Here is a 13,301-nt window from a genome sequence, read left to right on the forward strand (position 1 = left end):
CTTCCATATTTTATACAGAGCAATTGAAACGATTGTAGATTTGACCGTAGACTGGTGTTAGGTGACACTAAAGAACGTTTCTTGATTTTGTTACTTGCGAGAACTGCGCCGTGGTCATGAAAAGTATTCCTAGATTAAGCGGATCCTGAAGAACTTCCCGGTGAAATGGCATGCTGTCTGAATCTGCCCGCCCGCTGGCCAGGCGGGACCCTGAGGGCGCCTCAGTTCAAGTCTGCCCTGTGTTCATTTTGGGCCCAGGCCGGAGGGGCCAGGCGTGCTCTCTCCCATGGATTACAGGGGCACACAGGGCAAGCCACCTGGACAGGACCCCTTGGGGCCTGTGTCCAGCCTCCTTTGTCCGTTAAGGTCCCACTGCCCAAACAAGTCAGGTGACCAGGCGCAGAGTGGGAGGTGCCAGGGGTCACTGCACCGCCTGGAGCCACAGTTGTACCGCATGTGATTCTGTAGGCAGACGGACAGTGGAGTGGGAACGGTAGCCCCAACTGCCTTAGATCCCACGAGAGGAAGGGACGCATGAAGTGACACGAAGCCGAGCTGAAGACACGGTGCACTCACGCACTTCGACCGTCGTGTCCTGCTGTTCGAAGCGCGACGGGACGTCGTGCTCGCGATGCCGTCGTCCCGTTTCCTTTGATTCCTCATCCATCGGCTGCGCGTGTCTTGATGCTCGCTCTTCTGGGAACCACGCCCGTGTGTCAGTATAAAGTAGCCAGCCTTGTCTGTCTGTCTGTCATTATTGCTTCTGATTCATGCATGCTTTCCTGTGCGGATTTTCTGTTAGGGTAGATTGAATCGTGGCAGTCTGGTTTTCATTTCTCTCATTTTTTCTTTTAACTCAATGGTTAATCTACATCCTGTTCTCTACTTTCAGAGATAATGTTTAGATTTTTTTTTCTACCACTACAAAAGCAAGAGCTGGTCGGTTGCTTATTGGCAGATGCCTGGATTGAGACTTAAGAGGACTAGTCCTCGGCGGCGGCGGATATCTGGGACGGCAGTGGGGCCATTCCGTGCCCCTCTGCAGCACAGGCAGGGAAGGGGAACAGCAGGGTGCAGAGATGGGAAACAGCCCTGGGTGCTTCTGGGAGCAGAGAGATGGGGGGGAGGGGGCGGGGCCTGCGGTGGGTCTGCCCCGCCTCCTGGCTTGGCACCACTAGCCTCTCACCCAGCCGTCACTCGCCCTTGGGGCAAGTTGCTTCACCTGTGCAGCTTGATTTCAGGTGATAATAGCAACTGCTCATTTGAAGAGTCAGCACGAAAAGGCACACGAACAGCGCCTGGCGTGGAGCGGGGCCGTTTGCCGTGACAGGCGTTTCGCACCCTCGCCTGGGTGCCTGCGGCGCCCCGGCACATGGCGCTGGACTAAGCCCTTCCCGCCTTCTCGAGTGCAGGTGTTAGAGGAGCAGCCCGGCTGCTTGGCCGTGATAATCCACAGGTGGGACAGGCCTCTTCTCTCCTGGGAATTTACAGGTGTCGGGGAATGGGGCGATAGCTTGAGCAAAGTGTTTCCGTCAGGTTTTGCTGCATACCCGTGGCTCCCAGCGGTGACGTCGTGCATTTGCAGGCTGACTTGGCCAGGCACTAAGGCCTGTCCTTGTACCAGTGCTGCCCCGGGCTTGTTCTTCTCGAGGGACTAGCAGAAGCAGCAGAGCAAAACCCCATGCTCCAGTCACACCAGCCGGCATCCCAGTGGCCAGACGTCATCAAGCCCGGTGTCGGCAGGCCGACAAATGTATTCCTCTTCTGGGGAGAAGCTGCAGAGGAAAACGGGCAGGGTACCGGTGAGGCGCAGAATGCGTGTGCCAGGTCGTAGGAGGAGAGAGCCCAGCCCGCCTGTGAGCGGGAAGTGGTCTCGACAGGCTGAGAGCAGGCTTCGTGACAGGAGAAGGTGGGCCGGGGACAGACGGCGCAGAGCTGGGCTGGGAGGTCTGGCATGACCCCACACATCGGAAGGAGCCCTGGAGGAGAGAAGGGACCGCCCGCTCTCTGTGGCTCCTTGAGAACTTGCCCGTGGTGGCAGTTTGAAGCGGCAGCGCGTCTCTGGGCTCTGCGCTCAGGCGGTCCTGGACGCAGGCCCTCGCTCTCCCGGGCCTCGGGTGGAGGGCGGCAGGACGGCTCATCCCCACGGCTGTGGTCGAGCTCAGTGTCACAGCTGACAACTCCCAGCAGGCCCTGGCTCCTGAGGGCTCTCCCTGGCTTCCCTCAGTTAACCCGTGAGGGACGAGCTCTGCTCTAGGTTAAAATTCATTCATTTCCCTCGGACGTCGGTTGCTCGAGCACCGTCTGTGGAACAGACCGTCCTCCTCACACTTCGTTGTCTGTGCGCTCGGTCCACACCAGCTGGCCGCTACTACTGTGCGGGCCCGTCTGTCTCTGGGCTCTCTTCTGTCCCGTTGGTCTGTGCGTCTGTCCTCCCACCAAGCCCACGCTGTCCTGAGTGCTGTCGCTGCAAAGTAAGTCTGAAAAACAAAGCGATTTCTCCCACTTTGTCTTTTCGAAATTCTTTGACCTAGTCTAGTTTTTTTTTGCCTTTTTATATACATTTTAAAGGAATCCGGTCTCTAGAAAAATCATTGCTGAGATTTTGGTAGGAAATGCATTAAACTTACAGACCTCTGGGAAGAATTGACAGATTTCCTATGCCGACTCTTCCCCTCCTCCTGGATGACGATGTCTCTACACTTATGTAGGTCTTTGATTTCCTCCATCAGTGTCTGTGCTTTTCAGCTTGCAAGTGCTGCGCGTGTGTGTTAGACTCACACCGAAGGAGTTCATTTTGAGTGACTGGAAGTGGTATTGTGTTTTTAATTTGTTTCCATGCGTTCGTTGCTTGTCCATAGAAATACAGTTGTGTTTCTCTTGTATCCTGTGACCCTCCTGACACGTATTGCTTCTAGGGCACTGCTTGTAGATTCCTCGGGACTCTGTGCGCACTGTCCAGCCATCTCCACGTAGGGCAGTTTCGTTTCTTCTCTTGCAGTCTGTGTGCCTTTTATTTTCTTTTTTCTCCTTATTGCATTGGCCAGGGCCTCAGTGCTATGTTGGATAAGCGGGGTGAGCACAGACCTCCTGACCTTGCCCCCGACCTTGGGGGAAATGTTCGGTCTTTTGCTATGAAGTCGGAGGTTAACTGTCAGTTTTTGTAGGTGCCCTTTATCCAGTTGAGGAAGTTCTCTACTTCTCGTTTGCCGAGAGTTGTCGTCACGAATGGGTGTTGCGTTTTGTCAGGTGCTTCCCCTACACCAAATGATACAATCATGTGCTTTTTCTTCTTTCCTACGATGGAGTACATCGATGGACTTTTGAATATTGAACTAGCCTTGCATCCCTGATGGAAATCCCGTGTTGTCATGGTGTGTAATTGTGTGTCTATATTGCCGCATCGTATTTGCTTATATTTTATTGGGAATTTCGCATCTGTATTCATGAGGAATATTGTTCTATGGTTCTCTTTTTATCCTCTGTCTGGGTTTGTTATCAGGGTAATATTGGCCTCTTGAAGTGAGTTAGATGACGTTCCCTTGTCTTTTACTGTTTGGAAGAGATTGTGTAGAATTGGTGTTAATTTATTTAAATATTTGGTAGAATCTTCAGTACAGTCAGCTGGGCCCGAGGGTTCCTTTTTCGGAGGTTTTTAAACCAGGTTTTCTTTAGTAGTATACAGTTATCCAACGGTCTGTCTCCTACTGGGTGAGTTGTAGTCGTTCATGGTCTTCAAGGCATTGGTGTGTTTCATCCGAGCTGTCACAGTTATGCGCGCAGAGCTGTCTGTGGCGGTCCCTCGCCGCCCTCTCAGTGTGTGTGGGCTCTGCAGTCTGCAGTGAGAGCCCTTGTGGCATTCTTAATGTTGGTGATTCGTGTTTTCTCTCTTCTTCATCTCTTGCTGGAGGTTTATAAATTTCATTGAACTTCTCAAAGAACCAGCCTCTTGTTTCATGTATTTTCTCTGCCGTTTTTCCGTTTGTAATTTCATTGATTTCTACCTTTACAGTTACTGTGTCGTCCCTCCTGTTTGATTTGGGGTTGGTTTGCTCTCCTTTTCCTGGTTTCTTAAGGCGAGACCTCAGCTTACAGATTGGAGGCCATTCTTCGCCCCAAAATTCCCTCTCAGGACGACTTTAGTCGCATTCTGCATATTTTGATACGCTGTCTTTTTCATTTTCAGTCAGTTCCGTGTACATTTTAAATTTTGCTTGAGGTTTCCTCTTCGATGTTTTGGCAGATTCTTTGGGGAAACACGACAGCAGTTTTTCAGTGGGAGTAAGAGAGCCTGCCAGTAGCAGTCCCTGTGACGCTTAAAAACGTTGTGTTTCCTCGCATTTCCTTGCATTTTGTGCAGTGTGTTCTTTTGAGGCGGCACGGACGTCAGCTGCGCGTCCTGCTCAGAGCACGTTCCCAGGCGCTGCCTCCCTGGGCTCTCCCCACGGACGTCCGGCGGGAAGGCACCGCTTCCCAGATAAGACGGGGCCCTCCTGGGCCGCAGTTGCTGAAGGTCGGTGCTGGGGCTCTGACCCTGGTCTGTGGCGTTGAGCCCCACTTCTTCCTCTCACCCCAGTGCTTTCCAGAACGTCTGGGAAGCGCAGGGATGTCTGCAGGTGTGCTGGGGCTGTGAGGTGGCCTCTGGGTCCCCCTTAGGCTCAACCGATTCACATACGGAGCATTTGCAGAAAGCTGTGTTTAAAGAAAAGGTTTTAAACCCCCCGCTAGCTAGAAGAAATGGTTCCTGTGTCACCAGGTGTGCCTGCAGTCCTGGGGGACATTTCTGTGTGGAGCTGTCTCCCAGCAGCATGGGGAGCACTCAGGGGACCTATGGCTGTGGGGGAGTGCAGGTGAGCTCGGTGGCTGGGTGGTCAGTGGCAATGAGGTTGACATCCAGTGAGTGCGGCGACGGGAGCAGGTGTGCTGCAGGTGTGTGACATGATGTGACACGAGGACAGGAAGCTCCCCAGGGCAGGGCGGCCGCCATGCTTGAGCGCGGCCCAGGACAGCGGGTCACCAGGTCAGTAGCTGGGGCGGGTGACTTCTGGGCAGGGAGGAGAAGTTCGTCCTGCGTGAGGGACATGGGGAGGAACACGGAGGCCCCGACCTGCGGGCCTCCGGGGAGAAAGGAGAGCCGCCATCCTGAGCCACGCAGCGAAGATGTGCCCTTTTCCACAGGGACTGCCGTTAGGCCGTGGGGCTCTGCTGCCACCTCGCGGCCAGCTGTGCCACACGCGTCTGCTCTCTCCCCAGTTCAGGCGTCACTGTGGAGACCCGAGGCTTCCAGACACCTGGGTTGGAAGTAGTCTCGTCCTTGTTGAGCTTGGGAGGTTCCGTTGACCAGCGTCCTTTCCCCTTGGAGAGGGCCCCACTTGGGGGGTGGGGGGCCACATCTGGGAGCAGCGTGGTCCCACATAGGATGCTTATGAGGTTTTGGGGGGCAGCCGCTGACAGGCTAGAGTGCGAGTCCCCACAGGGGCGTGTATCCGGAGTGTGCCCCAAGGGGAAAGACGATCCCCCCACACTTGTCCTCTGCCCAACAAGCACGTTTTTCCGACCAGGATCCCCATGCTCCAGGGCGTCAGGCCATGCCTCGCTGTGCAGGTTAGCTTGGTGGCTTGGATGCTTCTGGAAGCAGGGGCCCCCTTCAGAAAGCACGTCCCTCCTCCTCGCTTCATCTTGCTGGGCTGGTTGGTGGGCGCTGGCTGCGTCGCCCTCCTCCTCCACTGCAGCCACTTGGTCCTGGGACCTTGGGCCTGGTCCCCGACCAACAACTCCCAGGTGACGGTCTGGCCCAGCTCGCCGAGTGCCACCTGAACATCCAGCCCCTGCTTGTGCCCCGAGGGGTCCACCTCCCATGTAGGTGTCTAGGACCCACTTCCGACTTTTTCGGGCTCGCCCTCCACCTGCCCTCTCCCCTCTCATCCATGGCCGGGCTGTCCCTCAGCGGTTCCGCCCAGTGCGTTCCCACGTGCCCTTGCCCTCTCCAGGAGACCCCGTCTCGGGGAGCACCCTCGGTGCACCGTCTCCGGGCATCTGGCTTCTCCACAGGTTTCGTTGTCTGAAGGCGCTTTGCCACCACATGCACACGCCACACTCACCTGCGTGCCCACACACGTATGTGCATGCGTTTGCACACGCAAACCAGAGCCCGTCAGCGCGGCTCTCCGTGGTCCAGAACCTGCTGAGGTGACTGCCAGCATCAGAGCGTGGCGTCGGCTGTCAGGGACAACGGGACTATGACACCTGTTCTTCACCAGCTACACGCCTTCGAGTGTCCTGCAGCCTGGAGAGCTGCGGGCCCCGTCTCCACGGCGCGAGCCCCCTTGTTCGGCCTGGGCTCGGGTTTGCCTCTTCCAGCCACGTGCGCCCGACGGACCAGCATCCACAGCCAAGCCGTGAGCGCGCCTCCTCGCCCGGCCCGCTTCAGGGCATGTGGCCGGGAGGGGGCGTCCTGAGGAGCGCAGGTAGCAGCGACGGTTCAGGGACGGGCTCCCAGGTTGGTCTGCTGCTTCGTCACTTCACATCTGCATGGCCGTCTCTTCCGTTCAGTCTGCCATTTCTGCAAGAACACAGATGACCCCGTGTGTATGAGAGGGGCCTCAAGAAATCTGCATAGGACCTAGGAGCCACTGAAAGAGAGGGGACCGTCGCCAGCGGTAGAGGCCCGAACCCCCCGGGGAGCCCCCGTAGCAGTTGTATCCACGGGTCTGAGCACAGCTGTTTTAGGAAGGACGTGTTTCTCCCGGGGCGATGTTTGCGAACCCCACGCTTCACAGGTGGCAGCTGAAGAGGGGTCACCCTGGTGCCTGGGAGAATTCCCAAGGCCAGGCCTGCGTCCCTCAGCCCTGTGGCCCTGGCGGGGTTGCCCAGCAGCCTGGACACCCCAGGCGACTCTGAAGTAGAGGTGGGCAAGTCCCTTCAGAGTCTGGATGAAGATGCGCTGTGGGACGTGTTCTCTGGGACACCAGCTCCACCCTAACTGGCAGCAGCGAGGCGGCACCCCACCTTTCCTCGCTGGGGTGGGGTCTGAGGAGCCGGAGCAAGCACAGACCTACGTGAGATCCAGAGTTGCCAGCACCATGTCAGCGTACCCAGATGTCCCCGGAGATGGTGACAGGCACCCACTCTGAGGGGACACGGAGGGCAAAAGAAGCCTTCATAAAAACGTCCCAGCGGCAGTTGCAAGCATACTTGGAACATGAGACACTAGAAAGCCTCGGCGAAGACACGGGCGTAAGGAAGAGCAGACTTTCTAAGTGGGGGTTTAGTTCTTAGAGCAGCTTTAGGTTCGCAGCACAGTGACAGGAAGGTTTAGGGAGTCCCCAGCCCCCCCAGGCATGGCCCCGTGCTGTCAGCACGCCCCCCCACCCTGCCCGAGGTGCCTTGGTTACAGTCTATGAACCTCCGCCAACATGGCAGCGTCACCCAGAGTTGATAATTTGCATTAGGGTCACTCTTGGAGTCATGCATTCTGTGGGTTTGGACAAATGTGCACGACATAGATCCACCACGGTAGTATCATGCAGAGTGATTCCACTGCCAGGAAGCCCTCTGTGCTCTGGAGGCCAAAGGACCGAGTAGCTGCCGACATGGTGGGGTCAGCATGCAGCCCCTGGGTGACCCCTTGCCGATGCCGGGGGGGTGGGTGTGGGACGGGAGGTGTGGGCACCCTGCACATCTGCAAGCCTGCTGGGAGCATTTCCTTGGAGGGCCCCAGTTCTGGCCCTGGGGGTCCCTCCTGCCCCTCGTCCTGTCATTCTCTCTGAGCCTCCTGAGACATGTCCTTCGGGGCGGCACCCGCATTTCTCTGCCAGACCGGAGAGTTAGTGTCTTAGGCCGGTGGGCTCCGCCAGGCGTGCAGCAACTGCCCAGCTCCACGGGCTCCACTGGGCACCAGTCAAACTGTGTTGACAAGACCAGGCAGGGAGCCAGGCCAGGTGTCTGGGGTGTGGACACTCTGTTGCACAGATCCCTGCGCCCCTACTTCCTCCGGGGCCCCAGTGACGAGTACCCTGGACAGTGGGTGCTCCGGGGCCCAGCTCTGTCCCAGCCCTGACAACGTCTCTCGCCGGTGGCCCCTTTGCCAGTGCAGGACCCTCGGAATTGAGTCCTTGTCCCTCAGATGGCAGCCTGTGCTGTGTGCTGGCAGGCACAGCCCAGTTCTTTCTGGGGCTCTGGGGCTCACTGCTCTCCAGCCTGAACCCTGGGAAGCTCCAGCCTAGCTCCCACTACTTCCCAACTGGAGGTGTCACCCGTGTTTCAGATCGGATGGAGGGTGCTGTGGACTGTTATGTACCCTCAAAATCCACAGGCCGAAGCCCGCCGCCCGATGTGGTTGTCTTTGGGGGTAGTTCTTAAAGAAGAGGTTAAGTTAAATGAGTCACTGGGGTGGGCCCATTCCAATGTGACTGGTGTCCCTATGAGAGGAGATCAGGACACAGTCACACACAGAAGGGCGACATGTGAGGACAGGGAGAGGACGCCGTCTGTACCCCAGGGACAGAGGCCTTGGGAGGAGCCAGCCCTGTGACACCTGGATCTCAGATTCTGGGAGACCATACACTGGAGGACAACGAACTTTCATTGTTGAAGCCACCAGCCTGTGGTGCTTCGTCACGGCCGCTGTAGACTGCAGGCACATTGGCCACATCCTTAATTAGGTCCTTGTCATGAAGTAGAAGTTTAACAGGTGTTGGTCACTCGGAGCACTCAGTTTTACCGTCTTCGGTGGTGGCCCTCAGAGTGTGGCCGTGGACCCTCTCAGGGGATGCAGGGACGGTTCCACAGTGACGCTGCGCTGTGACTTTGCCTTCTCACTGGGCGCCATTGGAGGTGACGGGGTCTGCTGCAGTGCCTGAGTGCCACCCCGGCCGCGTCGTCCTCGCATTGGGTCTGGAGCCCTCAGTGCTGTGGGCAACGGGGCTCCGTGGCGGGCACCCAGAGGCGCCTGGTGCAGCTGGCACTCGGCGCGGGCACTGCTCCCGGTGGGACCTGGACATCTGACAGCCGTTTTCTCGGAAACGACCAACATCAGCCCGTTGCTTCAGGGGAAACAGCTGAGGGTGTCGTTGTCCCCAATGACCTAGCAAAAGTTAGCATTTTCCAGAATTGACATCTGCCGCTGCTCTGGCGAGCGCGTTTTCACACCGTGCAGTCGGGTGCAGCGCACGGGAGCCCGCCCAGCCCTGCCAGCCGTGGGAGCCACGCCCGCGTAGACGACGTGGGCACACCTTAGGCGGGCTGCCGGCTTTGAAGAGGTGGCAGAGTCCAGAAAGTTCAGGCGCGCGTCTCCCTGCATTTCACGTACGGTGCGGTAGCCTCTAAGAAATCGCACTGCTGCGTTTTGGTGCTGTGACAGAGAAAAACGTCCCCAGTTATCTGAAAAGGCCACGGAGACGTCCGTCCCTTTTCCAACTGCACCTCCGTTTGTGGCCAGTTGTCCCCACGCGCCTCGCCCCGCCGAGCACGGAGCCGGCGCCTTCCCGCGAGCCGCCCTGGCCCCGGGGCCGCGCCCGCCCCGCCGCTGCTCTCCTTAACTCGCACTGGCTTTGTCACTGTTATTTTAAAATGAACAAACAGATAAAATATTTAAAGCGCCTCAGTTTTCGTGTCCAATCAGGTAAGTCGGGATAGACAGGGGAACCTATGTCAACAAAAGCGCTTTGGCGTCCCTAGGGGTTTCGAAGAGAGGAAGGGACCTTGCGATCGAAAGCTTTGCGGGCGGCTGCCCTCCGGGCTGTGGGGACGCTGCCCCATCCACCCCGCGGGCCTTTTCTGTCAGGTCCTCCCTTCTGAGCTGCCACCAGCCACTCCCTTTCCTGTCTCCTGTCTTCCACAAAGGCACGCTCCTTTCGGAAGAGCGTCCCCTTCTGCGCAGCAGGCAGGGATTGTTGCTTTGCTGCTGCTGTCATCCCAGCCTCCGATGTCACAGTATGGTGGGCCCGTCCCCTCAGCGGTTTCCACAACAGTCAGCATGGCCGGGCTGCGCGGTAGCCACCTGTGGGTCCCTGCTCTCTGTGGCTTGCAGACGTCACACGTCAGTCTGAGGACAGCTGAAGTCCTGCCAGACATCTTCAGGATGCTTGCCGAGGCAGAGACGTGACCCATGTTATCTTCGCTCACGTCTGATTGGGCAAAGCAACTGCTTGGTCACACGTGCCGTGATGTCCCAGAGAGGAACTGAGAAAGCCGTCGAATATCCCATGCACCCTCCGACCTCCGGCACAGTGTAGCTCAGCGTGTTGATATGGAGAATTACATTAACCGACTTCTGATGAGCAGCCAGCCTCGTACCTGCACAAATCCTGCTTGGTCGTGGCGTATGGTTCTTTTACACACCGCTGAATTCATTCTGTCAATTTAAATTTTACTTTTTTAAGTCCGCGTCCCCGTCCGTGAGAGAGCTTGGTCTGTAGTTGCCTTTTCCTGCACTCGCTCTCTCTGGTTCTGGTGTCAGCGTGATCAGAGCCTCACGAGTGCACTGGGAAGTGTGCCCCTCCTGTCTTCTCTGACCGTTTGTCCAGGTCGGTGTCACTTGCCTGTAAATGTCTCCTAAAATCCTCCAGTGAAGCCGTCCGGGCCTGGACATTCTTTTTCTGGAGCTTTTTATTACAGATGCAGTTCCTGTAAGGACCGCAGAAGGGATATCGAGATTGTCTGTTTCGTTTTCATTGCCTTGGTGGTTTGTTGGTGCTTCGTCATCTCCTGTCTCTGTGAAGATCGTGGACTCACCTGCAAGCACGTTCATAAACGCTCTCTCTGGCGCCTCCGGAAATTTTAGTTGTACTCAGCAGGAAGAATAGGAAGAAAGGAGTCTCCTCTGTGGTATCCAGAACCAGAAGCCTTGTCTTTCTTCAATTACTGATGTCATCTGTTCTTTCTTAATTATTTGCCTTGATCAATGTCATCAGCGGGTTTTGCATTTGTAGACCAATTTTGAAGAACTAAACGTTATATTTGTTCATTTTCTCAATTGGTTCTTGTTCCTTAACGTCTGATCTACTCTTTATTATTACCTTTTTTCTACACTCTGTGGATACTCTCTGTTATTTTTCTACCTTCTTAATTGGATTTTTTACTCACTAATTTCTGGCCTTTCGTTATTTGTGATACAGGCTTTGAAAGCTGTGACTTTTCCTGTGAGTTCTGTTGCAGCTGCTTGCCTCAGATTTGGGCGTGCAATCATTTTATTATTGTTGTGGCCTAATTATTTTCTAATTTCATTATGTTCCCGTCCATTTCTTATCACAAAGCACTCAAAAGATGTTCTGTCCAGGGGCATCAACCAAGTTGTCCTTTGCTAATGACTTCTGATTTAATTGCACAGTGGCTGGAAGGCCGAGGCCATTGATTTCCCATCTCCAGCACTCGCTGAACTGCGCCTGTTCAGGGCCCGGCCCGTGGCTGTTCTGTCCTCTGATAGCTGTGCGAGGGCGAGCGGCCTCCAAGTGGCAGCCCCAGACTTTCACGCGCACACAGTAGCACGTTTTCTTGTGTTGGTCATAAAGTCTACGTCTTCATTGTGTTCTCACCAGGTCGCTTGTCTTAAAATGCCAGAGTTGTCACACCTCCCGTTTTCTCAGATTCCACCTGCCCCAGCTAGACCGGCCCACGGCACCCCGCCCACATGGCCCCCTCTCTCCACTCCAGCCCCATCCCTGCAGCCTCCCCTCACTCCCCCTGCTCCCACCCCCACCGGCCTGGCCTCCGACGGCCTGCGGCCTCCCACTCCTGGTGGAGGCCAGGCCTGCTTAGGATGGAGTGTGGTAACCGCGCGAGCTGCCGATGCCACGTGCACGCGTGCGCGTGTCCGCCTGTGTGCGTGCGCGTGTGGAGTTCACAGCCGAACGAGCTGCTTTTGTCTGGCCTGTGCCCAGGAGGGAATGTGACGTCCTTGGGGACTCGTCCTTTGAAGCTGATTTGTTGTGGCGGCCTGTTCGCCAGACGCTAGAAACCACAGCTCAGCTGTCCCTAAGTGGGTCGCGCAGCGACAGGGGGCCCGAGGTGAGGAGGGGGCTCGGCCCCCAGTCGGCCTCTCCGCCTCCCTCCCCCGCACCGGCTGTGCTCTCAGGGACTTTGATCACTCACATCTGACCCCACGGCCGCTGGGTCCCTGGCTCCCTGAAGCGTGTCTCTGATGGCTGAAGAAGTGGGTCATTGCATGAATGTGTCTGTTTGTCACTTCACTGTACAGATTTCTGGTCTCGTGTTCCTTACCGATTTAGTGACATATGAGGGCTATTTATGTTTGGATGTTTCTAGAATGATGTAAATTGTCCTTTGGTTAAAGATTGCATTGTTATTAGAGACTGCTATCTGTGTTATTTCTGCTTTATGTGACTTATTGGAAAATAACCCTGTCTCGGAGTCTGGGAGCGTCTGGGGGGCCGGGCCCCGAGGTCCCACTGCTCCTCCGTTTTGTCCCATGGAGCCCTCTGGTTGTAATTTCGGCTCTCTGTCTCCAGAGCTGCTTGTCGCACCCCGAGTGAGTCACCCTCTCGGAGGGCAACGTCCAGTCATCCACAGGAAGAGCAGAGCACTTACCTCACGGCGACCAGCACCGCAGGGTTTCTGGGGGCCTGATGCACCCTTCCAGAGATTTCCAATTATGACTCTAGCTTTTATGCCCCGACCGCCGCCTCTGACCTTTGGAGCCACGTGGCCACAGTCTAGAATGAGGGCCGTGAGCCCGGTGGTGTTCTGACGGCTTTCCCCGTGGACGCAGGTGCGGCGTCCCCTGCTCGGCCGCGTCAGTCACCACGCCTCCATCCGCTGCCCGGGCTCGCGCCGGCCGCCCGCGGTGTTTCTCGCTGCTGCCCGCTGCTTCGCGCTTGCGAGTCTGTGCCTTTCTGTCCGTGTCATTTCAGCGCAGTGCCGCCAAGGTGGCGAGAAGCACGTTATTCTGCCGTGCTTCGGGGGACGTTTCTGTCACTGCTTTTTTTAAACTTTTGAGTATTTATGACTTTTTTTTAATTGAGTATAATTAACGTACTATAAAGTTCATACTTTTAAAGTGTACATTTTAGTAGTTTCTAGGATATTCACAAAGGTGCGCAACCATCACCCTGTCTAATGACAGAACACGTTCCTCGCCCCGGGAGAAACCTCACATGTTGTCGTCACCCCGTCCCCCTTGTTCCTCAGCCGCGGGAGCCATGGGTCCGCTTCCTGTCTCTGGATCTGCCCGCTCGGCACACCTCACGCCCACGGGATCGAGCGGAGTGTGGCCTTCTGTGTCCCGTCGTTCGCTCCGCGCGTGTCATCGGGGTCCATCTGCGTCGCCTCTGCGGGCCCTCCCT

The 13,301-nt window shown here is 56.4% G+C and overlaps 1 protein-coding gene across 1 annotated transcript in view; it reads left to right on the forward strand.

Annotated features, from left to right (window-relative positions):
• The window catches only part of PCBP3 (poly(rC) binding protein 3), a 168,592-nt gene that overhangs the window by 94,873 nt on the left and 60,418 nt on the right, over positions 1-13,301 (forward strand). The window lies entirely within an intron of this gene.

Source organism: Pteropus medius, unplaced genomic scaffold (assembly GCF_902729225.1).
Source record: "Pteropus medius unplaced genomic scaffold, Ma_sr-lr_union100, whole genome shotgun sequence".
Lineage (NCBI taxonomy): Eukaryota > Metazoa > Chordata > Mammalia > Chiroptera > Pteropodidae > Pteropus > Pteropus medius.